The sequence below is a fragment of the Ceratotherium simum genome, chromosome 20 (genome assembly GCF_057802395.1).
Source record: "Ceratotherium simum simum isolate JZ-2026a chromosome 20, ASM5780239v1, whole genome shotgun sequence".
Classification (NCBI taxonomy): Eukaryota; Metazoa; Chordata; class Mammalia; order Perissodactyla; family Rhinocerotidae; genus Ceratotherium; species Ceratotherium simum.
The window spans coordinates 41,828,614-41,854,247 of NC_141919.1; the positions used below are offsets into that span (position 1 = coordinate 41,828,614).

At 34.0% G+C, this 25,634-nt stretch overlaps 1 long non-coding RNA gene across 1 annotated transcript; it reads left to right on the forward strand.

Moving 5' to 3' along the window:
- LOC147914435 (uncharacterized) lies at positions 1–24,488 on the forward strand. The gene is made up of 3 exons (XR_015555321.1): positions 1–112; positions 12,596–12,739; positions 24,419–24,488. It is a non-coding gene; the product is annotated as an uncharacterized LOC147914435 (long non-coding RNA).
- Positions 24,489–25,634: the final 1,146 nt, after the last annotated feature.

Sequence of the window (25,634 nt, forward strand, 5' to 3'; positions counted from 1 at the left end):
AGAAAGGAAGGAAAGAAAGAACAAAGAGAGAAAGAAACTGAGCCACAGAGAGATGAAAGCAACTTTTCCAGGTCAAACATTGGTAGACCTGAGACCAAGGATCTGAATATGAGTATGTTTGGCCATAAAGTCCATTTTTGTTCACTACAACGATCTATTACTAGTAGAAATTGATGTTAACTACAAAATATTATTCCAAATTATTTGCTGTGAAGAGAAAGGAGTAATTATTTCAGAATACACAGTACTGCTAAACGAAGAGCGTGCTATGGGAGGAAGCTAGCTGAATTAGAGCAGTGTAGATACTCTGAGCTGTTGGAGGAAAAGGAAAGAGAGTTATGAGAGAAGAGGCATGAAGTAGGCAGAACCTAGAAGCTAACTTCCCTTACTTTACAATTTTATGCGGAGCTAACCATGCTTTTAATTATATATATATATTTACATATCTGTATATATTTACATATGTGTGTATATATATATTTTTTTTAACCTTTCAAGGCAGTTATGTAACTAGATTTCTCCTGACAAATATAGTTGCTTGGTTTCAATGACAGAAGAGGTTATTACATTTTGATGATAGCTCAACCACTATACATTTAAATAGATGAATAACCCAGGAGGATTCAAGAGTTCAAGGGCTTAGGAATGAAGCCCTCTTCCCTTGGTTGTCTTTCAAAGTTATCCCAGTTTATTGATGGTGCCAAAATATTATCTTCTTTCAGATATTTAAAGACTGAAAGGAGTTAGATTGATGATTTCAATGATTTACCCAGACCATAAATACCCATATTATGAAGAGAGTCTAGAAGAAAAAGTTTTATATCCATCCATCATCACTGATTCAGAGTAGTTCTGGCACTTGCTGTTAAATAGTGATTGCTTCATCTCTATGTGCTTTAAAATACTGAGGATTTTAAATTACGTACTAATATGTAAATTCTTTGTTACTATTTACTTAGAAAGAAGGAATGGTGAAAATTGCTCTTTGGGGACCTATGGACTTCTCAAGATAAGACATTGATTGTTGAACATTATAGCACTTAAATTTTTAGAGTTGTAGGGTTTCAAAGGACTTCTGCAAAAGAAAAAAAAACCCTGAGATGTAGGTCATGAAACAACAATAAGTAATATCCCACAAGATGCTATAGTTGCCAAAAGGACTAAAAAAGAGGAGAGAAGTGGGGGAGTGTCCAAGAAGATAGAAAAAGAAATGAAGGTAGATCCAGTGGCCAGCACTTCAAAGAGAAAATAAAATACCTGACTTTGAAAATTTGTATCTTGTGACATATGTACTTGCAAACCCTCAACTTAAACTTATTTCTTAAGTTTTATACATGTATATGAAACAGATTAATGGTATTTTAAGCCAATCAGAGCTTAGAATTAAGTTAATTCAGTGACTATATAGAACCCTTTAACAATTGTATAATATCCAATATATTATAAACATAATCCTGGCTACAAGTTTACTCCTTGATCTTCCAGAATGAAAGTATATTGCAAAGGAAATTCCATTCTAGCAAGAGAAATTCTATTCTGATCTACGAATCCATAAATTATCACAATGACAATTAGCATAATGGATTCAAATGTCTTTCATAGAATCTTTCAATAGATTTAAGTTATTTTATCCCTCTAGAAAATATGGAGAGTTTGGAGTTAACCCAAAGGGCAATAAATTAGCTAGAAATTCATATCCATTAAAAGCTCAATGTATTCCGGTTATGTATTCTTTTTCCCTTTCACTCAACCCCAATGTCTATTAATCATATAATCTGAAATATTTACTTCAGTACAAAACCACTTAGGCAATCCAACCCCTACATTAGCTACTTCCTCCTTAACTCCGTACTTCCTCTCCTTCGTAAAGCATTTAAATACCAGACATGGCCATCAACTGCTAATTCCTCTTCTTAGTACTGGGTTCACTAAGTGAAACCAATATTAAGTAAAGAAATGGCTCAGCATTTAATTACTAGAAATTGCTATCAATTACTAAACATTACTACAAATTACCTGCCGAATGGACAAGTACTCTTTCTGGTAATAAGAATTTCAACGAGTAATTTTACTAAATTTATTTCTTAGACTACCCTTTGGGCACAATTGACTCCTCTTTGGGCAGCTTCAGCAGAAACCTAAAGGACCAAATGAACTCAGAGACTCAAATCCTGCCTCCAATTTGGAGGAACATAATTGAGAAAAAGGGGTGCATCTTGCAGAAGTAGTTTTTTGGTTCTACTCTCCAAGAAAATTGTTGTATTGGTTTAAATGTAAAATTATAGGTATCATTTTTCTTAAACTTCCATGTCTTTAATAAGCACAATGCATCATTTAATAAAGGCAGCCTGGCAAGGTGGAAAGATCTGGAAGTTAGGAGCCTTGGTTCTAGTGACAGTTCTTTCACTACAAATTATTAAAAGTAAGGAAGGGTAGGGTACTTCCCTTCTCTGAACTCTAGTTTCTCCATCTGTACAGGAAGAGTGTATTATTAACTCTTTTAGTTATAAATGAAATTAACAAAATTCAAAATGATTTGAGCATAAAAATGTAATTTATTTGCTCAGGGTGCCAAGCTTCAAGAACGGTCAGAACAAACAAGTATCACCAGAATACTCTCTCTGGATCTTTTTCTTTCCTGTGTGTGTGTGTGTGTGTGTGTGTGTGTGTGTACTCACTATCTCTTTATCTCTAGTGGCCCTTTATTATTAGTTTATGTTAATTTCATTCTCATGTGGTAGTCTTCAAAATATATAACCAAGAATCCCAACCTAAAATTTTCTTCCAAATCTCTAGAATTTAGTTTCACTAATCTCTTTTGGGTCATGTGCCCTTCCCCAAATAAATTACTATAGATAGAGAGATGGAGTATGCTGATGCGTTTGCACTGGATCACATAACATGCCTTTAATCAAAGGTGAAGGGTTGTTAGCCTCACCTGAAACAGGTGGGCTGAGAGTAGAAAACCTGTAGGTCCATTGGGAAAATGGATGTCCTGCTATGAGATAAATGTGGAGTGAATTCTGGACACACAAAGGAAAAGATGTACATTGCAAGAGGGCTGGTAGATTTTCATTATTTCATTCTCTCATTTATTCTCTTAAAGAATTATAATACAAAAATGGTCAAGGCTGACATGGTTCCTGTCTTCATCCAGCTTACAGTAAATGGATGAGAGATACATTAAAATGAAAAATTATAAAGCCATACAATTATACTTAAGACTCTTTCTGTTTCTCTCATTCTATGACATGTAGCGTGGTGATCTTTTCACTGTTTAATAAAATCACATCTCACTTGCCTATAGTATTATTTCTAATTTCTCATGGATCCTTGGCTTGCGGGCTTTGCTAATTTGTACTGCTGTTTTCAGATTCTGGGTGGAGTCATTTGCCCTAAAGCTGCCCACCATTACATACACGATCCACGAATACTCAGAGAAAATGATTTCAATTCTCAAAGCTTTCAGCCCAGAACCACTTGGAACAAAATGGGAGCCAAATAATATCTTGGTAACTAAACAGCTAAATTCCTTCTTTTCCTCAGAAATTGACATTGTTTTCAGTAGGTGTTTTCTGAAATTACTAACAGAGCTTGTTGACTTTTTTGGGGAAAGGGTGAACTATATAGATTGCCTTTTTTGTTTTTCTAGGAATGACTTGGAGTCCTTTCTTCACATTAGCTGTGGAGTTTCACTCAGTGTCTTTGGTACATTGAAGTGTTGTTAATGATTTTTGTAATTTTGTAATATTTGTAATTTTGTTAATTTTCATGATGGAAAAATGTGTATTTTTTGAGTAATTTTACTCCTAACCTTTACTAACAAGCATTACTAGATTATAATCTTTGTTTTTTAATCAATACAAATCACCAAACAGATTATTTGAATTTCCAAAAGTGAGCTGGAGAAGATTTTATAAAATAGCATCATCTTCTTGGTCAGAGTAAGATCATGGGGACAAACAATAACTGATTATACAGTAGAATTTGGGCACCAATATTTCCAACTTTTGATGAGGCAGTGGGAGCTTAGTGAGAGATGGAACAAAATGATAATTTGGCTGATACAGAACAACCTTTTAGTTGGTACTTGGCATATAAGAATTGGCAGATGTATTTGGAACTGAGAGTTAATAGAAATAATAAAAATTACGCAAACTTTATGGAAATTCTTCAAAGAAGGGATGTTTAAGCCAAGACTGGCATGGATTCTTCTTGCATTAAGAGTCATAATTGTCACATGTGCACATTTTTGAGGATTTTCAGTATGCATCTTCTGGTCAGGCAGGTTTCAAAAGGCACCCTTCTTTTGGTTAGACATGATCACTTCAAGAACGTCAGCCCCACTGAGTGAATAAAATCTTGGCGTGTGGATTGTAGGTCTTGGTTCCAATCTTTAATTATTAGCTTAGCAATCTTATGCTAATTACTTTCACAAGACTCACTTTTTTCTACTCCATAAAATGAGTATAACTATACTTATTTCATAAATTGTGCACATTGAAGAGATAATGTAGGTAAATTGTTTAGCACACAGCCTGCCACTATCTACACTAAGTACTTAATGAAAATTTGCTCTAATTTTATTGTGTTATTACTAGTAGGAATAATAATGGTAGTACTACTGTTATTATTGCTTTATCTTAGTCTCTCAGATCCTATATCAAATGGTTTTTTGCCACGCCTTGTCCTATTGTCAATATTATGACTGGGTATCTTAGTAATTTTTATTGAGAAGTAGGAGGAATGAAGTGAGGCTAAAAGCCACAGTTGATAAAGAAGGAAAAATAACCAGCAGGAACTCATATTAGTTAGGATAAAGGATACTTGGTTATTTCTGTGTAATGCCTACAAGGCGGTCTTGTTTTTGGCTTAATCCATCGTGGTCAGAGCGCCGTTGTCTTAGGTTGGTGTTTGGTGCAATTGTTTATGTTCAACAGGAGAACACCATAGCCTTGTTGGGAGTTCCAGGTCAGCTCCTGGCAACACATAGGTCTGTCTGATAGTGCCCTGCCTGACTTTGGCTGAGAGGGGTTGCTTTTATCTTTCTTACTTTGCAGAACACCACATTTTTGCGAGCCATTGAACATTAACATCATGTCTAGGAGGTGAGCAGAGTAGCGAAGGATTTAAAAACTATATTTTGTGAACAATATCTTAAAGAAATGGGGTCATTAAACACTGAGAATTGAGGATTTTAGCCACAGAGAAGTGAGATAGCTGAGTTTGACTGACAGCTCTCTCAAAATATATGAAGGTCAGTCACAAATATAAGGTATGTCAGGGTCATTACTAAGATAAATAGAAATTTCTCAAAAATAAGAAGACCGTTATTTATTTTTTAAATTGTTAGACTTGTAAAGCAGTGGAATCAGTAGTTCTTTTCCATGACGGACTTTGCTATCACTGGACATGTTCATTCAGAGTCTAGATAAACTGTCTGCCAAGGCTATTGTGTGAGACAGCCCTGTGTCAATAAATGGACAGGACAACACTACGTGTCTTAAATTCTCTGTCTCTAGAAACAAGGAAGATGAAATACAGAGATAAGCTCCTGGATGACTGAGGTCCAAACTCAGATTTTGTTTCATTCCTTTAGAACAAAAAATTGTCCACTTCTCTCAGCTTCCAATCTCCTCAGTTCTCCATCCACCTTTCTCTGAGTAGACATACATGTTGAATTATATTCAGGGATATTTAATTCTTGTGGAATAACAAATGCACTGACATTCTCTTTGCCAATGAAGATACTGTAAACTCATCCTTGTCCAAGTTCCATTTACTTACTGAAGGGCAAGCCAGAAACAGTCCAAGGAATTAAAACTGCCATAACCATTTGATTAAGCTGTCAATGAGCTTTCCAGGAATTTTGTGGTTGGCTTAACTGGGGAGAGTAGCATTTTTCCTGCCCTGTCCTTTGAGTGTCTGGGAATAGGTGACCTTGTGAATCATTTCTTGATCAGATATTATAAGACTTGCAAGATGGAAGCAAATAGGAATGAGGATCTTGAGGGGAAAATTTGAAAGTCATCTTCTCAACAGCTAATTCTAAATAACTTTGAGATTTAAATATCTCTGTTTCATACACTCTAAGTCTTAAAATAAGCATTAGTTCATGTATTTGGAGGATGCTCGTGAGATCTCTTGTCAAAAAGTCTACCTCTAGTGTTGAACAGGAAGTCGACAATGGGAAAGTGGGAGCAACTCTGGCAGAGCTGATTAATGGAGGGCTTAATGAATCTGACCTTCTTTATTTTGTGTTATTTGCTTTGGCCTCCATAGCAATTTCCATTTGAATTTAATTGCTTTCTTTCCTATTCTATCCATATTTGTGTTTCTTCATTTTCTGTTTATGGGGCCACTGAGATAAGAATTGACATTCAAGAAGGCATTCTGGTCTATTATTAAATGACATTCCATTATGATTCTTTGCATTCTCTTCGTCATCAACCACACCACTGAAAGAGAATTGAGCATGAGCAGTTGTATACACAAGTGACACTCATAAAGCCCTCCATCTAAGAAGTGTTCCTTTACAATTGATGCCAGTCTCCTATTGTACCTTGCAGAATGCTCTGCAAATACTAGGTGCTTTATAAGTGCTAGTTAAATACATTTTGGGATTGCCTGCATAAAGAATGTTTTCATTCTTTTGTTTTTATTTATAGTTTTATTTGTAAGTTTGCAAGACTATTTGAATAGCTACATATATTTTTCCTCAGACTTCTCTAATTTTTGCTTTTTCCTAATCTAAAATTTAAAAATACTGCATTAATAATGATGCTATGACTACTCTTCTATTAATAAAATCCAAATGCCTCATGATATCTGGAGGAGTAAAATGTTTGCTGGTCTGTAAAGCAGCAGACTGGGAGTCTGCTAATGGGGAACATCAAGAAATCTAAAATCAAACTGCTTAATTTTCACCAGCCATAAAATTAAATGACAATATTTTCTGTATTCCTCAGGGCCAATAAGAAGGGCAACTAACCAAATAATAAAGCACTTGGCACTTGCTATTTAAATGTGAAATTCCCCAAATCAAGCTCATCATGATTATCCAAGCAGGCAGCTGTGGAATAATGATTAAGTGTGAGGACTAGGGGTTAGACCACCAGGGTTCAGACGGCATGTGACCCAGACTTCTCCCTCTGCTTCCACTTCTGCAGGTGCAAAATGTGGACAATTTTACCAATTTCACAGCATCTCTGTGGGGATTAAATGGTATAATATTGTAAAGTATTTAGAACAACGCCTGCTATGTGGTAGGTGTTCAATTAATGTTAGATAGTGAAGATACGTAAGAAAACATATAAAATTTAAAAAAACACTTTTAACTATACAAAATGAACCATCTAGAACAGCTGCAGAGATGTGGCTGCCAAATAATAACAGCAGCAGGAGGGAGCTGGTAATTCACTTCTCTCTGAAGACTCCTAGAAACATCAGACGTCATGCTCAAAACTAACATATCTATTAGAGAAATTGTGACTACCGTAATAAGATCCCTAGTGTCTACTCTTTCAGGAAAAAAAATAGATTCAGCCTACCCAGAAAACATAACTTGGCATGGAAACTGTGAAGGGAAAAGAAGAGAGACCAACCGTGGTAAATGGAAGCAAGTACATTGTGACTTTGACAAGAGAGAGCATAAACAGTGACCAAAGACAGCATCAAGTAGAGAGAAGTTATTCTGGGCTCTAGGAAGAATCAGACTCTGACCAATGTGGAGACATATCAATTAAAAGTGAAATGAATGTGCTTTAGGGCAAAACTTGAAGGGATCAAATTCAAGCTCCTAAGGAAATTACACCTTTTAACAACTGAAGCTGAGATTTATCCTGTTTTTCTCCTTCAGCCTGACAACAGGAAGCAAGATTTAGAAGGACATCTTACTTGTATATCATCTCACCAAGTAGATTAAATTGAACCTTGATAAGGAAAAGAGGCAAGACGTTCAATACTAACACTAAACTTCTGTGGAGAACAGCAGAGAAGGAAATGGAGAAAGAGAAAAAGAGATACAGTGTTTTGGAAGTAAGGAGAAGGGGACAAAGAAACAGGCAGAAGGGAAAGGGGGTATAGAATGAAAGGAGTAAAATAGGATATTTTTCTAAAAAAAACTCTCAGTAGCATGGGGAATGAGTCTGATGATGAAGGGGAGAAGGACAGATTGAACATGGAAAAAAGAACTTAAGCCTAAATGTTCCACCTGTGCAATTGTACCCAATTGATCTGTCGGATTTAAAAAGCTAAGGCAAGTGTGTTGTGAGGGATTCACCAGGGGGTATGTATCTGAGTCAGTGGTGATTCACAGCCTCAGTGGGGTATTAGTGAATTGAGCTGGTTGGAGGTCCCATCTCTTAGATTAGACCTAAAGAATTATGATCATTAAAAGTCCCATGGTATTTAGGTTAACACACGGAAGTTAAGTTTGTATTTTGGGCAGATTCCAGCAAAGAAATTATATCTATGTCCTGCATGATGTGTGTGTGTTTATGAGTGTGTGTGTGTCTGTATTTTAAATAAACTTTGTGTTGAAGCTATGGAAAAGTATTTCCATCTGTTTTCTTGACTGGTCAGGGTATTTTTCTTCTCTTTGATGGTTTATTATTGAATTATTGATAAAATAGAAATTCACAACAACTACAATTTCACTTGTAAAGAAAAATCTTCAAAAACTCATTTTGGGATATTTTGGTTTAGTCCCTTTGGGAAGCTACTAAAACTAGAGTGACCATTGCCCTCTTCAAGGTATTTTATAAAATTAGACAGGCTGCTTTTTCACTATGTAAAAAATACTTCTAATAAAATCTGATTCTAGAATTTTTGTTTAAAATGATGCTACAGAATTTAAATCGTATGTTCATATTATAAAATAAGTGAGCTTTAGTTCATAATATTATACAGATTTTCTTAATTTGGTTTCCAATTACTTGCCAAGATATTCCAAACAGACACATATTCATTCTTCTATTCGAATTTGAAAACATAGTGCACTGTGTTAGGCCTTCAAACTGAGGAAACACACCATTTAGGAACAACCTCTGCCCTCTAGAATTACAGAGTATCACGGATATTTATAGGAATAACTGCTGAGCTTCTATTTTTGGTAATATGTTGGACGAGAGACACAAAGAAACTTCTGAAAATGCATCTATAAAATGTGTAACATAATATAATGTTTTCAAATATGTGACAGAATGCAAGAGAATTCCTCAAAGGACACGAATGACAAGAAATAATATATAGGACTAAGAGAATGCAGGAGGTTGCTTTACCTCTGGAGATATCAATAATCCATGGGGACCTAGAGGCTGGATTTTCATAGCCCACGTGCTGATCACAGGGGAAACTAAGTCTGGAGCCTGAGCAGGCCCAAATAAAACTCACAATGGAAAATTAATTATAGTTAAAATAATCCCTATCAAATTTTTGAGAAGGAGATAAAGTAATTTTTTGAGGGAAATTTATAGTCTTAAATGCTTATTGGAATAAAAGAAAAACTAAAAATTAATGAGTTAGTCATTGAACTTAAGAAATTTTAAAAAACGACTAAGAACAAAAAGTTGAGAAATGAAACAGTAAAGGTAAGAGCTGAAATTAGTTGGGACAATACAATAGAGTGTCATCAAAGGGAAAAGTTGTTTTTTTGCCAGGACTAGAAAAAAATGATAAACCTTGGGCAAGACTGATAAAGTGAAAAAGAAAGAGAAAGCAAGCCTAAATAAATGAAATTGGGAATTAGAAGATGAAACTAAATATTCAGCAAATATTAAAATATATGAGATTAGTACAGCCAACTTTATGTCAATAAATTTGAAAACTTAGGTGAAATAGGCAAATTCTTGGAAAAGCATAAACTACCCAAATGGACTCAACTTTCATAGCTATGCTATATATGCATTGTGAGAGCATATAGATTATTATATACAGTCATGTGCCACATAAGGACATTTCTGTCAACTATGGACCTCATGTATGATGGTGGTCCCATAGGATTAGTACTGTATAGCGTAGGTGTGTAGCAGGCTATACCACCTAGGTTTGTGTAAGTACACTCTATGATGTTCTCATAACAAGGAAATTGCCTAATGACACATTTCTCAGAATGTATCCCCATCGTTAAGTGACAAGCAACTGTATTAGATTCTTGTAACCCTCATTTAATTTTAGTCCTCATAATAGCTATATATGTAATGCTCATCATCAGATCCATCAGATCTTATGTTGATATCTTTTTATTTTTTCTGTTGTTTGAAGCTCATTCTAATAGATTACTTAAGAAGCGTTCACAGGAACAATATTTCTTGAGTTCTTGAATGTTTAAAACAGTTTATGTCCTTTATACTTGAAAATCAGTATTACTGGTTGTCAAATTTTGGGGTCACATTTTCTTTCCTTGAGTATCTTAAATATCTCAATTTTCTTCTAAGATAAAAGGTTTCCATTAAAAAATCTGATGATCTATTTTTTCTTTTCCTTAATTAACTCGCTGTTATTTAAATGTCCAAAAGAATTTTCTTTTAAAGTCAACTAATTTTACTAGACTACATCTCAATGTTGATTGTCATGGCTCGATATTTTCAGGTATGCCATTGTGTACTTTTATAATTTTTATTTATTTTTTTATTTTCCCCCCAAAGCCCCAGTAGATAGTTGTATGGGATCCAAACCCGGCCGCCAGCAGCGGAGCGCACGCACTTACCCGCTAAGCCACGGGGCCGGCCCTGCCATTGTGTACTTTTAATGTGCAATTTCAGGTTGTTTTTAGATAAAATCCATTTAACATAAATTCATCATTTTAACCATTTTATAGCATACAATCCAGGGATTTTTAGTAAAGTCACAAGTTATATCGTCATCTCCACTATCTAATTCCGGAACATTTTTATCACCCCCAAAATAAAACTGATATTCATTAAGTAGTTGCTCTTCGTTCCACTCTCCCCACCACCCCTGGCAACCACTAATCTGCTCTCTATCTTTATGGATTTGCACATTTCATATAAACGGAGTCATACAACATGTCGACTTTTATGTCTGACTTCTTTCATTTAGCATAATGTTTCAAGGTTGATATATGTTGCAGCATGTATCAATACTTCATTTCTTTTTATGGTAGAATAATATTCTATTACATATTATTCCAAAGGTATATACAACATTTTATATATCCGTTCATCAGTTGATGAATATTTAGGTCATTTCCACTTTTTGGCTATTATAAATAATGCTGTTGTCAACATTCCTGTACAAGGGTTGTTTTAATACCTGTTTTCACTCCTCTGAGATATATACCTAAGAGTGGAATGGTGGGTCATATGTTAAATCTATGTTAAATTTTGAGGAATTGTCAAACTGTTTTCTGTAGCAGCTGCAGTATTTTGCATTCCCACTAGCAGTATATGAGGGTTTCAGTGTCTCCACATCCTCACTAATACTTCTTTTCTTTTTTCTTTTTTTCAAATTTTAGCATCCTAGTGGTTGTGAAGTGATATCTTACTGTGATTTTAATTTTCATTTCCCTAATGACTAAGATATTGAGATTCTTTTCATGTTCTTCTTGGCCATTTATATACTTTCTTTGGAAAATTTTCTATTCAAGTTTTTTTGTCCATTTTTAAATTTGGTTGCTTTTTTTTTAATTGTTGAATTATAAGAGTTCTCTATAATTCTGAAGTTTTACAAATATTGTCTCCCATTTGAGGGTTGTCTTTTCACCTTCCTGATAGTGTTCTTTGATGCATGATAGTTTTTAATTTTGTTGAAGCCCAAATATTCTATTTTTTCTTTAGTTGCTTGTATCCTTGATGCTATATCTAAGAATCCATTGCCAAATCCAAGGTCATGAATATTTACCCTATGTTTTCTTCTAAGAATTTCATAATTTTAGCTCTTTCATTGAGTTAATTTTTACATATGGTGTGAGAGAAGTATCAAAATTTATTCTTTTGCATGTGGATATCCAGGTTTCCCAACACAATTTGTTGAAAACATTATTCTTTCCAAATGGAATAGTCTTGGCACCTTTGTCAAAAATCAGTTGGCCGTAGATGCCAATTTTCAGTATTTTCAATTCTATTCCATTGATCTATATACCTATTCTGTGTCCTTGTGATTCCATATGAATTTTAGGATCAGCTGTCCCTTTCTACAAGAGGCAATTGCGATTTTAATATGGAATGCATTGAACCGGTACCTCAATGTGGAGAGAATAGCTGTCTCAACAATATTAAGTATTCCAATCCAGTACCATGTGTGATGTCTTTCCATTTATTTAGCTATTTTAAAATTATTTCAACAATTTTTGTAGTTGTCAGTCCACAAATCTTGCAACTTCTCAGTTAAATTTATTCCTAAGTATTTTACTATTTTAATGGTATAGTATATGTATATAATTTAATATTTTTATTATAAAAAGATTTTGGATTTTGTCAAATGCTTTTTCTGCATCAATTGAGATAATTGTATTGGTTTTTAAAAATTCTGTTCATGTAAAATATTAACAGAAAAGAAATTCAGGTGGATTTCTATGTAGGGATAACAATAGAATAAGAATAACTACAAGTCTATGAATTATATCCCAATTTAGAGCATGTGAAAGAAAGAAGATGACACAGAGGTGCTGTGCTTTATGTAATACATAATGCAATCCTGGGCAGCCTTGTGTGCTTCAGGCTGGATGTAGGCTCTTTGGGAGCATGTCATCAACTTCTGACACAGCAATGTGCTTACAGTAAGTATTCAATAAAATATTGTCTTTCTTCAACATTGAATTGAATGATTATCACAACAACTACTTTTCCATTATTAGGCAATAGTCTAATTTTTTTTCTTCTTTTGGAGATACATAGTGTGTAAATCATTAGGGGACTTAATTACTTAAGTATGTTTAGAAATTCAAGACCAGAGATTAAGAATATAGACTTTTTAGTCATATCAGGTTTTCAATCCCAGCTCCTCCCCCTCTTGGTGGAGGGCTTGAAATATGTTATTTAATCTCTCTGAGCCTCTGTTTCCACATTTGTAAGTTGTGCTGATAGTTTATAGCCACCTCCCAGGTTGTTGAGGATTGAATAAAATGTGTCAAGTATTAAAAAAAAAAAAATTCTGTTCATGTGGTATATTGCATTAATTGATTATTAAGTGCTGAACCACCCTCATATTCCTGGGATGAATCATTGGATCATAGTGTAAAATATTTTTAAACTTCTGCCGAATTCAGCTTGCTCGTATTTTATTGAGGCGTTTTACATCAATATTCATAAGCAATATTGGTCTATAGTTTCCTTTCTAAGGATGTCTGTGTTTGATTTTGGAGTCAGGGTAATATTGGCTTCATGAATAAGTTAGAAAGTTTTCCCTCCTCTTCTATCTATTGAGAAAATTTGAGGTGGGTTGGTGTTAATTCTTCTTCACATGTTTGGTAGAATTCACCATTGAAAGTATCTTGTCCCGGGCTTTTCTTTGTAGGAAGTTTTTTGATTTTTGATTCAATCTCTTTACTGTTTACTAGGTCTACTCAGATTATCTATATCTTATTAAATCAGTTTTGATAGTTTATGTGTTTCTAGGAATTTGTCCATTTCATCTAAGTTATCTAATTTGTTGGGATACCACCATTCATAGTCTTCTCTTTTAATCTATTTTATTTCTGTAAGGTTGGTAGTAATATCCTCATATTCGTTCTGGTCAAAGAATCAATATTTTAGTTTTGTTTCCATACCATTTTTTTTCTCTTCTCTTCATTTCTCTCTGCTCTAATCTTGATTATTTCTTTCTTTCTGCTTGCATTGGGTTTAGTTTGCTTTTCTTTATTCAGTTCCTTGAGGTAGAATTTTAGGTTAACGATTTCAGATCTTTATTTTGTTTTAATACAGATGTTTTCAGACACAAATTTCTCTCTGAGCACTGCTTTCACCCCATCTCATAAGTTTTGAAATGATGTATTTTCATTTTAATTCATCTCAAAGTATTTTTAATTTCCATCTTGATAACTTCTCTGACCAATTGGTTGTTTAAGAATGTGTTGTTTAATTTCCACAAATCCCTGACTTTCCCAAATTTCCTTCTGTTATTTATTACTAATCTCATTCCATTGTTATCAGAGAGGGTACTTTGTATGATTTCAATCTTGTTAAGTTCATTGGGGCTTGTTTGGTGGCCTAATATGTGGTCTATCCTGGAGAATGTTCCATGTGCATTGAAGAAGAGTGTATTATGCTGTTGTTGCATGGAGTGTTCTACAGATGTCTGTTAGGAGGGTCTACAGATGTCTGTTAGTCTGTTAAAACAACTGTTTTATAGTTGTCATATCCCATATTGCCTTGTTTATCTTTTATCTAGTTGTTTTATTCTACAACTATTATTGTTGAACTATTTCCCCTTCAATTCTGTCAGTTTTTGCTTCATATATTTTGAAGCTCTGTTGTTATTGCATATATGTTTACAATTATTATATATTCTTGATGGATTGATACTTTTATCATCACATAATATCCTTCTTTGTCTCCTGTACCAATTTTTGACTTTAAGTCTAGATTGCCTGATATTAGTGTAGCCACTCCAGTTTTGTATAGCCACTCCAGCCCACTTTTGGTTATTATTTGCATGAAATATGTTTTTTCATCCTTGGATATTCAACCTGTTTGTGTCACTGAATTTGAAGTGAGTCGCTTATAGACAGCATATAGTTGGATCATGTTTTTTTAATCCTTTCTAACACTTTCTATCTTTTAATTGTAGTGTTTAATCCATTTATATTTAATATAATTATTGATAAGGAAGAACTTACTTTTGCCATTTTGCTATTTGCTTTCTATATGTCTTGTATTTTTTTGTCCCACAATTCTTCTTTTACCACTTTCTTTTGTGTTAGATAACTATTTTCTAGACATCATTTTGATTCTTTTTTTAATCATGTATCAAATGACTTGTAGCTATTTTCTTAATGGTTTCTGTGGAGATTACAAATACCATCTTAATTTATAACAATATTGTTTGAATTAATAGCATCTTAGCTCCAATAGCATACATTAACTCTGTTCCTATCCAGCTGCTCCCCTTTATGTTGTTATTGTCACAAATTACATCTTCATACATTTTTGTGCCCATCTTTATAGATTTATAACTATAATTTAATTTAATTGTCTGTTAAGTCATGAAGGAAAAAGGAGAAATTAAAAACCAAAATTACATTAATGCTAAATTTTATATTTACCCATGTAATTACCTTTACTGATGTTCTTATTTCTTTGTATGGATTCAAGTAACTTCCAAGTATACTTTCATTTCAGCTTGAAGGACTGCTTTTAGCATTTCTTGTAGGGCATGTCTACTAGCAACAAACTTTCAGTTTCTCTTTATGTGGAAATGTCTTACTTTCTCCTTCATTTCTAGGACAGTTTTGACAGATACATAATTCTTGGTTGACAGTTTTTTTCTTCCCCAGCACTTTGAATATGCCCTCCACAGCCTTCCAGCCTCCATGGTTTCTGGTGAGAAGTCAACTGTTAATCTTATGGAGGATCCTTGCTATTGTCAGCATCCTCCCTTTGTGCTTGCTTTCAACAATTTATTATAATATATCTCAATGTTGATCTCTTTGAGTTTATTGCACTTGAAATTCATTGAGCTTAGTGGATGTGTAGATTCACATCTTTCATCAAATTCAGGAAGTTTGAGAATTATTTCTTCAAATATTCTTTCTGTTACTTTATCTCTCTCCTCTCCTTCCAGAACTCCATTATGTTGACATATTCAATGGTGTCCTACAGGTCTCTTAGGCTCTTTTTATTTTACTTCATTCTACTTCCTTTCTAGTCCTCAGATTTCCTAATCTCATTTGATTTTACATTAGATGATTCTTTTTTATGTCTTCTCAAATCTGCTGCTGAAGCCCTCTAGTGAATTTTTTATTTTAGTTATTATACTCTTCAGTTCCAGAATTTCTGTTTGGTTTCCTTTTATAATTTCTACCTCTTCATTGATATTCTTTTTCGTGAGACATTGTTTTCACTATTTTCTTTAGTTTTTTTTGTCCATGCTTTTCTTTAGCAATGTGAATATATTTAAAACAGTTGACTTACAGTCTTTGGTAAGTTCAATATCTGGGCTTCCTCAGAATTTCCATTTATTTATTTTTTATCCTGTGTGTGGGTTATACATTCTTGGTTTTTGCATACTTCAAAATTTTTGTATTGAAAACTAGACATTTTGAATATTATAATGTGGCAACTCTCAGGATTCTCTCATTCCCCAGGGATTTTTTGTTCTGCTGGTTGTAGTTTTTTGTTTGTTTATTTAGTGACTTTTCCACACCAATTTTGTAAAGTCTATATTGTTTGTTGCATGTGGCCCTTGAAGTCCCTGTTTCATTATCATGGTAGTCAACTTGTGATTTCACAGTGATTTCCTTAAATACCTGGAAACAGAAAAACAAAGCAAAATCCAAATATTTGCAGCTGTGCTCTGATTGTGTTGGGGCATAACTTCCACACTCAGGCAGGTAGTTTTCAACTTTGTCTCATGCTTCACTTCTGCTTTTGCACAGCCTTAAGGTCAGCCAGAGATGAGAGCTTGGAGCCTTCACAGGCCTTTGGTGAGCATGTGCCCAACCCTGGATATATTGTGGTCTTCTAGATTCCCAGGAGTATGTGGGAGCTTTTCAAAGCCCTTATCCTCAGAAGCATCTCATTCACTAGCCTTCTTCCAAAGCTTTTAGATTTGTTTATTGCTTGCCCCAACTATTACCTCTTGCCCCAAGTGGCAATGGCTAACACATTTGCCTTTAAATGTTTTTGACAAACATGCTTCCAAATAGCCAACTCAGTCCTAGGAGAGTTCAGAGTTAAGTAAAATAAAAGCAAGGTCTTTGACCTGGCCCTTCAGGTAACCACAAGACATTTCAAGACAAAGAGCAACAATTCTTTGAGAGTAAATTTCCTTTTGCTGCCTCCAGTACTAGGAAAATACAATCTGTAGAGAATAGAGGCTGTTGTTGTCAAGACTGCTACACAGCTGAGGAGTGTTTGATGGGGCCAGTGCAAATTAAAACTCAACTAATCTTTTTACTGAGACTCAGCTGTTTCTTTTTTCTTGCTTAAACATTTGCCTGGTTGCTGGAAACCCTTGATTCATTTCCAGAGTTATGGTAAAGATGCTTCTGACAATCATTACCAATTTATTTCTTTCTTTTGTCGAGGGACAGGTTTTTGGAGTTACCTACCCAGTCATTTTCACTGATGTCCTCAATTTTTTTCTAATTGTTCAAGAAAGTTACTTGAATTATAGTTGAGTTGGTATTTATTCTGTTCTTTTGTTTTGGCATTTGTCCTCAGAAACTGCTATTACCCATTTTGGATTTTCTTTTTGACTGTCTTCAGTGATTCTCATTTATCTCAAATCCTTTCCTTAAGTTTTTCTCAATTTTTTTTTTATTTTTAAGACTTTCATCCTTTTCACTATTTATTTCTCTTACAGCTCTAATTTGTAGTGTTTATTTGTTTTTGCATTCCCTCTATTTTGGTTTTCATATCTAAAATGATTTTTTTCCCTTTATTTTTAATTATATACTGAGTTCTGTCATCTCATTTTGGAATTGTTATAATCCTGATTTATATTCTTTCATGTTTCGTAACATTTTCTTAATCTCTTTTTGCTATTCTGCAATGATCCCTGAATATTCAATTTTGAAAAGCTGCTCCAGACTCTTCACACCTTCTCATAAACCTGCACTTACCTAGCTTTGCAGTAGGTAAACCTCTTACCAATTTTAGTTGCTGTATATGAATTCATCTGTTGTGATTTTCAGTAAATACGTGTTGGCTATTTGGGTTTCTATTGTTCTCAGATATATCAGATTCTCTATTGCTTTCTCCCCCAAAGACACTGGGACTAGGTAGGACTTCTGGCTATTGTCGGTTTTTTTCCTCATTCACTGTATCTGGGGCTTCATAGGGATACTTCATTACCTAATTTCACTATAAAGTTTGTCCATGGAGTTCTCACTTTTCTGTTTAGTTGCTGGGTCTGTTTTTATCTGGGGATTCAGGCATATTCAAAAACTGTGACATGGCTGCTGTCAATTTCCCTGAATTTCTTTTCTGGCTTGAGTCTTATTCATAGAACTCATCTGAACTGATATTGATGCAGTAAAAAATAAGAAAGTTGTTAGCAGGTACATTAATGTGAATACGCCTTCATCACTTTAATGCCATTAACACCAACGTTTATTTGCAATACTTATTTCTATATCCCATCACAAATAAATCTTGGTGTCACATGTTATTTATTCTTTTTTTTTCATGTATATATTCAAAATAGCTTCCTCAAGGGGGAGCAAAACTTAAAAATATTCTGGATACTAAAGTTTTAAAAGTCATGTATTGATTCCGATGCTTTCAAAATTTGAGAATAAAATTCCCTGCTTTAAATAGTGGCTTCCTATACAAAGTTTTGAATAGCGACATTTTTTAAATTACTAGATATTCATGCACATTAATATTCATCTGCATAAAAGTTTTTAGGGTTGAAAAGGAATCTTTTTTAAAAGTTCAGCTTCTTAAAGAGAATGTTATGGCTTGATTGTCTAGTCTTTCTGCTGCCTCCTTAAACTTCCCCTTATAGTTGTACAGCACATTTTATGGATGAGCTGCTCTAGAGTCAGGAAAGCTGGTAAGCATTGACGGAAAATTTGCATGGTTTCCACTTCACTAAGCTCAGAGATGAAAGTTAAATATTGTTTTTGTGTTCTAGTCATGTATAAACTTACTATCTCAGAACACACTCTGCCCAAATATTACTATGCTTTTCTGGTAACGGCATTGGAAATCTTCTCTCCTGAATAGTAAAATCCTTCAGAGTCTCTGTAAGAGTAAAGTTCCAAACCTCTAAAAACTATTTCAGAGGAAAAAGAAATACCTTTAAACAAGTTTTTTTAATCCAGGGGATGAATGTGTTTTGAACTTTATGTTTTAAGTGCTTGAGAAAATGTTTCAATGAGATAATTAACTATTTTAAATACGTATATTTCTGCTTTGATCAGGTATTTATAAAACTTTGAAAGCATATAACTATGCTTTATAATAGTGGATTAACTGTCAAGCAAGTCACTTGATATATTTTTACGTATTGTAGAGACCACTGTAGTGTCTCTTGGGCAGTAGCACTAAAAGTAGAAAGCATGCAGAAATAGAAGTTTGTTAGGAACCTATATATGCTTCTTGCATTAATCACGTTTTGAAATGGTGCTCTAGGCATACCATTTTCTGTACTCTGCAATTTGTGATGACATTTGCTAAATTTTTGTTTCTGTTTTCATTGTATAAAATAAGTATATATTCATTTATTCTTCCTCTTTATATGATTACATGTGAGAAATGAGGGCCTTTAGAGTCAGACTAACTGTGCCACTACTTGTGTTGTTTTATGCTCACTGAATCTCATTTTTCTCTCTTGAAAAATGAAGATTAAAATACAGAGAGGTAGAGGGGCCGGCCCGGTGGCGCAAGCGGTTAAGTGCGCGCGCTCCACTGCGGCGGCCTGGGGTTCGCTGGTTCGGATCCCGGGCGCGCACCGACGCACTGCTTGGCAAGACATGCTGTGGCGGCGTCCCATATAAAGTGGAGGAAGATGGGCACAGATGTTAGCCCAGGGCCGTCTTCCTCAGCAAAAAAGAGGAGGATTGGCGGATGTTAGCACAGGGCTGATCTCCTCACAAAAAAAAAAAAAAAAAATACAGAGAGGTAGAGAAAAAAATGCCCAACACTAGGTCAAAAATAAACTATATGTTTAAAAATATAAATTTATTCTATCTTTCCCCTACATAATAAAACATTTATGACCAAATAATTTCTGCATTGTAATGTTTCTGCAGTATAATTTACAATATGTCCCCAAAGAGCAGTCAAGTCTTAGTTTTTCTGAAGAAAATCATTTATAATTTTTAGACATTTGGTGATATCCATAACCCTCCTTATTCTTAATTATATCATTTAGTGCTTTCATATTCTTGCTGACTTTCTTTCAAGTTAAAGAAAGAACAATTTTGTCAGTCAAATACCTCAGTAAGGTACAGGAAAATTTAATTATCTGATTTCTATATCACAAATTAATTCATCAAAGACAAGTTTATTATTTTGGTAAGGAAGGAGAAGGAATTATTTCACAGATGCTAAAAAGCAACATTTCAGAATGTAGTGTTCTGTGCTGAGGAAGATGTAAATATTGTGAATCTTTAAGTATATTTTTCACCAAATTCTTGACATTTTCAGTTACTATTTATTCAAATATCTTCTCCCCCAATTTCTCTCTCCTCTTTTTCAGGAACTACAATTACATGTATATTATAGTTTTTGTTATTATTTCACATGACCCTGAGGCTCTGACACTTCTTTCCCAATCTATTTTCTATTTGTTCTTCAGATTTGATTATTTCTATTTGTTTGTCTTCAAGTTCTATATTCCTTCTGTAATCTTCATTCTTATAGAGCCCATCGAGTGAATTTTTTAACAAGCTCTAAATTAAATCAAATTAATTAGTCTTTAGGTTCTAAAATTTCTATTTGATTCTGTTCTATGGGATTTATTTTGTGATTAGATTTTCTACCTTTTCACTTACATATGTATATTTTCTCTGAATATAATGTGATATATACTTAGAAATATTTACCTGTTAATTCCAACACCTGAATTATCTCAGTGTTAGTCTAGCTTTTTGATTTTTGGTTTTGAGACTGGATCACATTTTCCCGATTCTTTGTATTTTGATTAATTTTGGTTTGTACCCTAGAAATTGTGGATATTACGTTACAGAGATTCTGGATTGTGTTATATTCCTCAGAAGAATGTTAATGTTTCTTCCCCCCTCTCCTGCAGTGGGTAACAACTGAAATCTCAGTTCAGTTCTTCTATCCTTTTGAATTGCTTTGAGTCTGCTCCATGCATACATAGTTTGGGGGTCAGCCAGAATTTGGGGCACAGGTTGTATAGGAAATTTGCCACTTTCCCTAGCTCTCTTTGTTTCTGGGACTCTAACTAATTTCCAAAGGCCATGGTTACCCCTAACTCTATCTTCTGGTTCCTCAGTCCAGAAATCTATGGGCTTTCTTCCAGTATTATACATGCCTTTTACAGTGCTCACTTTGACCTCCATTCAGGATAAAATATGGAGGAAATTATGCTAAGTGAAATAAGATAGTCACAAAGGACAAATACTGCATAATTTGCCTTATAAGAGGTATCTACAATAGTCAAATTCATGGAAGTAAGGAATAGAATTGTGGATGTGAGCTGCTAAAGGAAGGGGAAAATGGGGAGTTGCTAATCAGTGGGTTTAAAATTTCAGTTACACAAGATGAGGAACTTCTAGAGATCTACTGTACAACATTATGCCTATTGATGACAATACTGTATTGTACACTTAAAAATCTGTTAAGAATGTAGATTTCATTTTAAACATTCTCACCAAATAAAACTCTAAAAATAAAAATAATGGAAAAACTAGAAGCAACTATGTATAGGCACTACAGGACCACATGACTGTCATTGAGGGTACAATCACAGTAGGGAAGAATCTCCGAACAGATACTTACTGTAAACTAGAAAAAAAAAACTGTGAGCCAGACATTTAACCAAGCCAGGTACTAGGACATTGCAAAATTATAGATATTGTCATAAAGCTAGGAAAGAAAAAACACTGTGCTGGGGAAACTGCAGAAGAATTATCTACATATTTCAGAAAAATCATCTTTAAGCACCATCCAGTCCCTGGGCTTCTTTATGTCAATGAACCCGAGTCTATTCTGCAGGGATTGCCAACTCTGTCTAAGTTACAGTCAGTGAATCTGGTGCCAAGATGTATGTGAAATTGAAATTAACTCACCCTGCATCACTGATATAGGCTGCTATAAAAACTTAATTTTCTTGTTTAAAAAAGTGTCAAGATCCTGTAACTTCCTATTGTGTTTTGCAAACATATGCAAAAAAATATGTAAACACTATTGAAAAAAAAACTGTGCTTATGCTTTTAGAAAAGGATTATCTTAGAATCATGATTGTGTCTTAGTGGAGGGTGGGCAAATGAGCCAAATCTGGCCTACCACTTGTTTGTGTAAGGCCAGTAAATATACTAAATATGTTTTTTTTATTTTTAAATGGTTGAAAAATCAAAAGAAGAATAATAATCAGTGACTCAGAAAAATTGCATAAAATTCAAGTTTCAGTGTTCATAAATAAACTTATATTGGAATACAGCCACAGTCATTAATTTACATATTGTTTATGGCTGATTTTGTGCTACGTCACCAGACTTGAGTAATTGTGATAGAGACTATAAGGCCCGCAAAGCATAAAATACCTACTATCCGGCTCTTTACAGAAATAGTTTGCCAAACCTGTTGTAGAGTAGTAAAGCCATGTTACGGAGAAGCTCTTAAAACGCTCATCCTAAGGAAGCAGAGTTAGTACCTGGAAATAAACAAACAAAACAAATCAACAAGTTAAAACAAATGAAACGTTCTAGGATTTTGATAGGAAACGGCATTGATCTACAGATCAATTGGGGAGGATTGCCACCTTGGCAATATTGATTCTTCAATCCTTGAGCATATAGACTCTCTCTCCATTTATTTAGATCTTCTTTAATTTCCCTTAGCAAAGGTTTAAAATTTTTGAATTTATAATTCTTGCTTTCTTGGTTAAATTTATTGCTAAGTATTTTATTCTTTTTGGGGCTCTCATGAATGGAATTATTTTCTTAATTTAATTTTCAGGTTATTCATTGCTACTGTATGTAAATACAATTGATTTTTAAAATATTGTCTTGTATCCTGCAAGCTTGCTGTACTTGTTTGTTAATATTTTTGTGTGTGGATTCCTTAGGATTTTCTACATTAGGATCATGATATCTGTGAACAAACACAGTTTTACTTTTTCCTTTCCAGTCTTCATGTCTTTTATCTTTCTTGCCTAATTGCTCCAGCTAGAAAGTCCAGTACTATATGTAATAGAAGAGTTCAGAACACATATCCTTACCTTGTACCTGAATTGAAGGGAAAACATTCAATCTTTAACCATTAATATGATGTTTGCTGTAGATTTTTTGTAGAAGCCCTTTATGAGGTTAAAAAAGTTACCTTCTATTATATGTTTTGTAAGAGGTTTTTTGTTGTTGTTGTTGTTTTGTTTGTTTGTTTTTTAAATCATGAATGAGTTGGATTTTATCCAATGCTTTTTTCTGCATCTGTTGAAATAACGATGTGGTATTTGTCCTATATATTATGATATATTAGATTAATTGATTTTTTGGATGTCAAACCAACCTGCATTTCTGAAATAAAGTTCACTTGGTCATAGTTTAGACTCTTTTTTTTTTTTTTAAAGATTTTATTTATTTATTTTTTCCCCGCAAAGCCCCAGTAGATAGTTGTATGTGATAGCTGCACATCTTTCTAGTTGCTGTATGTGGGACGCAGCCTCAGCATGGCCGGAGAAGTGGTGCACGCCCGGGATCCGAACCCGGGCCGCCAGCAGCGGAGCGCGCGCACTTAACCGCTAAGCCACAGGGCCGGCCCTAGACTCTTTTTTAAAAAAATACATATATTTGGATTCAGTTGTCTAATACCCTTTTGATAGTTTTTGAATCTATATTCAAAAACTATATTCAAAATGGATATTGGTATGCAATTTTGTTTTCTTGTGATATCTTTGCCCAGCTTTGGTAACAGGGTGATGCTGGTCTCATAGAATGGGTTGAGATTGTGAGACTGGATTTTGAGGATGCTTGATTAATGGGAGCTGAACCACCATAAGACTGAGTAACGAAGATTTTATTGACTTGGGAGAACTCTTTCAGGGATTTTACACCTTCCTTCCTTCCTTCCTCCTTTCATTATCCTTTATTCCTTCTTTCACTCTTTCCTTCTTTCTCTCCTTCCTTCCTTTCTGTATTGAGGTGTATACTAGCAATCATAAAGTTGGATATATTTCAATACACTATTATTCCTTATATTTGAAAGTAAAACTACTTAAGCTCTTGTCATTATCCTCATATATCCATAGGCCGAAATTCTCACCATTACTCCAAACACACTCTATCTTTCACATATCCCCACCTCTTGCTGAAATGTTCATCTCCGTACTTTCCATTTATTAACTCTTAGTCATCCTTTGTGACTGAGCTGTGGAAGTTTGTAGACAAAGTGTTCTATAATCTTATCAAGGTTAGACCAACATCTGGCTATAGTTAGAAGGAAGAGTGATTGATCTCACTCTGGATAAAGAAACTAAAGAGAGATGGTTGGCAGATCTAAGTAAGTGGGTTATGACAGTAAGTTTAGAGATTTCATCCAGGGGTGAAATGAAAATAGAACATAGGAATACAAAATCAACTTTAATTGTTTTTGTATTTTTTTAGTGGGGAATTTACTCTAAATTCTTCATGGACTGTGTGACAGTCAACTCGTGTGGTGATGATGGAAAATATCAAAAGGTAAAGACTACTGATTAATCTGTTTAAAATAAATATTGAATCACTTGACATATAGGTATTAACCAGTTACCATAACCAATTTTTCATGCCTAACTGTTAATTGATATAGAATTCCAACACAAATTATAAATTTAGGACAAATAAATGTCTGAGACATAAATGTTGCTAAGTGAATCCAAATAGGTCATCCACAGCTTGCAATAAATAAAACTTTAAATCTTTGGAGCTAATTACACTGATCAAAGGAGGGAAATAAATATTGCTTGGAATAAAGTAGTTATGGAACCAAGAAAACTAAGTTTATTAAAGATTCATTTGCTTATGAAAATAATTTAATTAATAATTGCTAGCTTTAGGTAAATGAAGCTAATATTGAGGGCTAAATATTTATCACACATATGAGGAAGTTTTTATTTTGACAATTTCCATTATATACAAAGCAACACATAATTTATTTTTATTATGTCAGATTTCTAAACTGCATATTCATAGAATTCATTTAACACAAAATATCATAAAACTAAATTGCATCATTTCTTAAGTAAAGATGGACGATTACTAATTGCTTCAGAAGGGATATGAAGGCCAACAAAGATAATGTAATTGGGTTTTTAATTAATTTAATTTGTTTTAAAATTGCCATATATAAATTGCTATTAACACACTTCCCTTTTTTTGTTAAAGTTTTACAGTCCTATAATGGATCCCTAAAAGTGAGAGTAAAGTAATTAACTTTGATGAAATTCATTTCTATCTATTCCCCTAGAGGTACTGATAAAAGCAAGTGACACTTTGGCTACTCTTGTACAAATCTGTTTGGGTTTTGCAGAATTTTGGTGAACCTTCAGCTAATTACAGATACAGAGTATAGAATGGGGTCCTGATTAGAATAGCAAATATTCCTGTTGTATAGAGCTTATGAGAAAGTATTTTAGTTCTCTTTCCAATTCAGAAGATTGCTACTAGCATTCATAACTGTAGATATGGATTGAGGTAAATTTGGTTAGTGAGAAAGCGTAGAGGAGAATAGCCTTAAAAGGGGTCTAGGATAAGATTGCAGTGATCAGAAATGAGACTACATGTTAGGATCCCCATACCTCAGTCCATCAATTAGCAGAGAGAAAACCATTGCTGTTAGGAT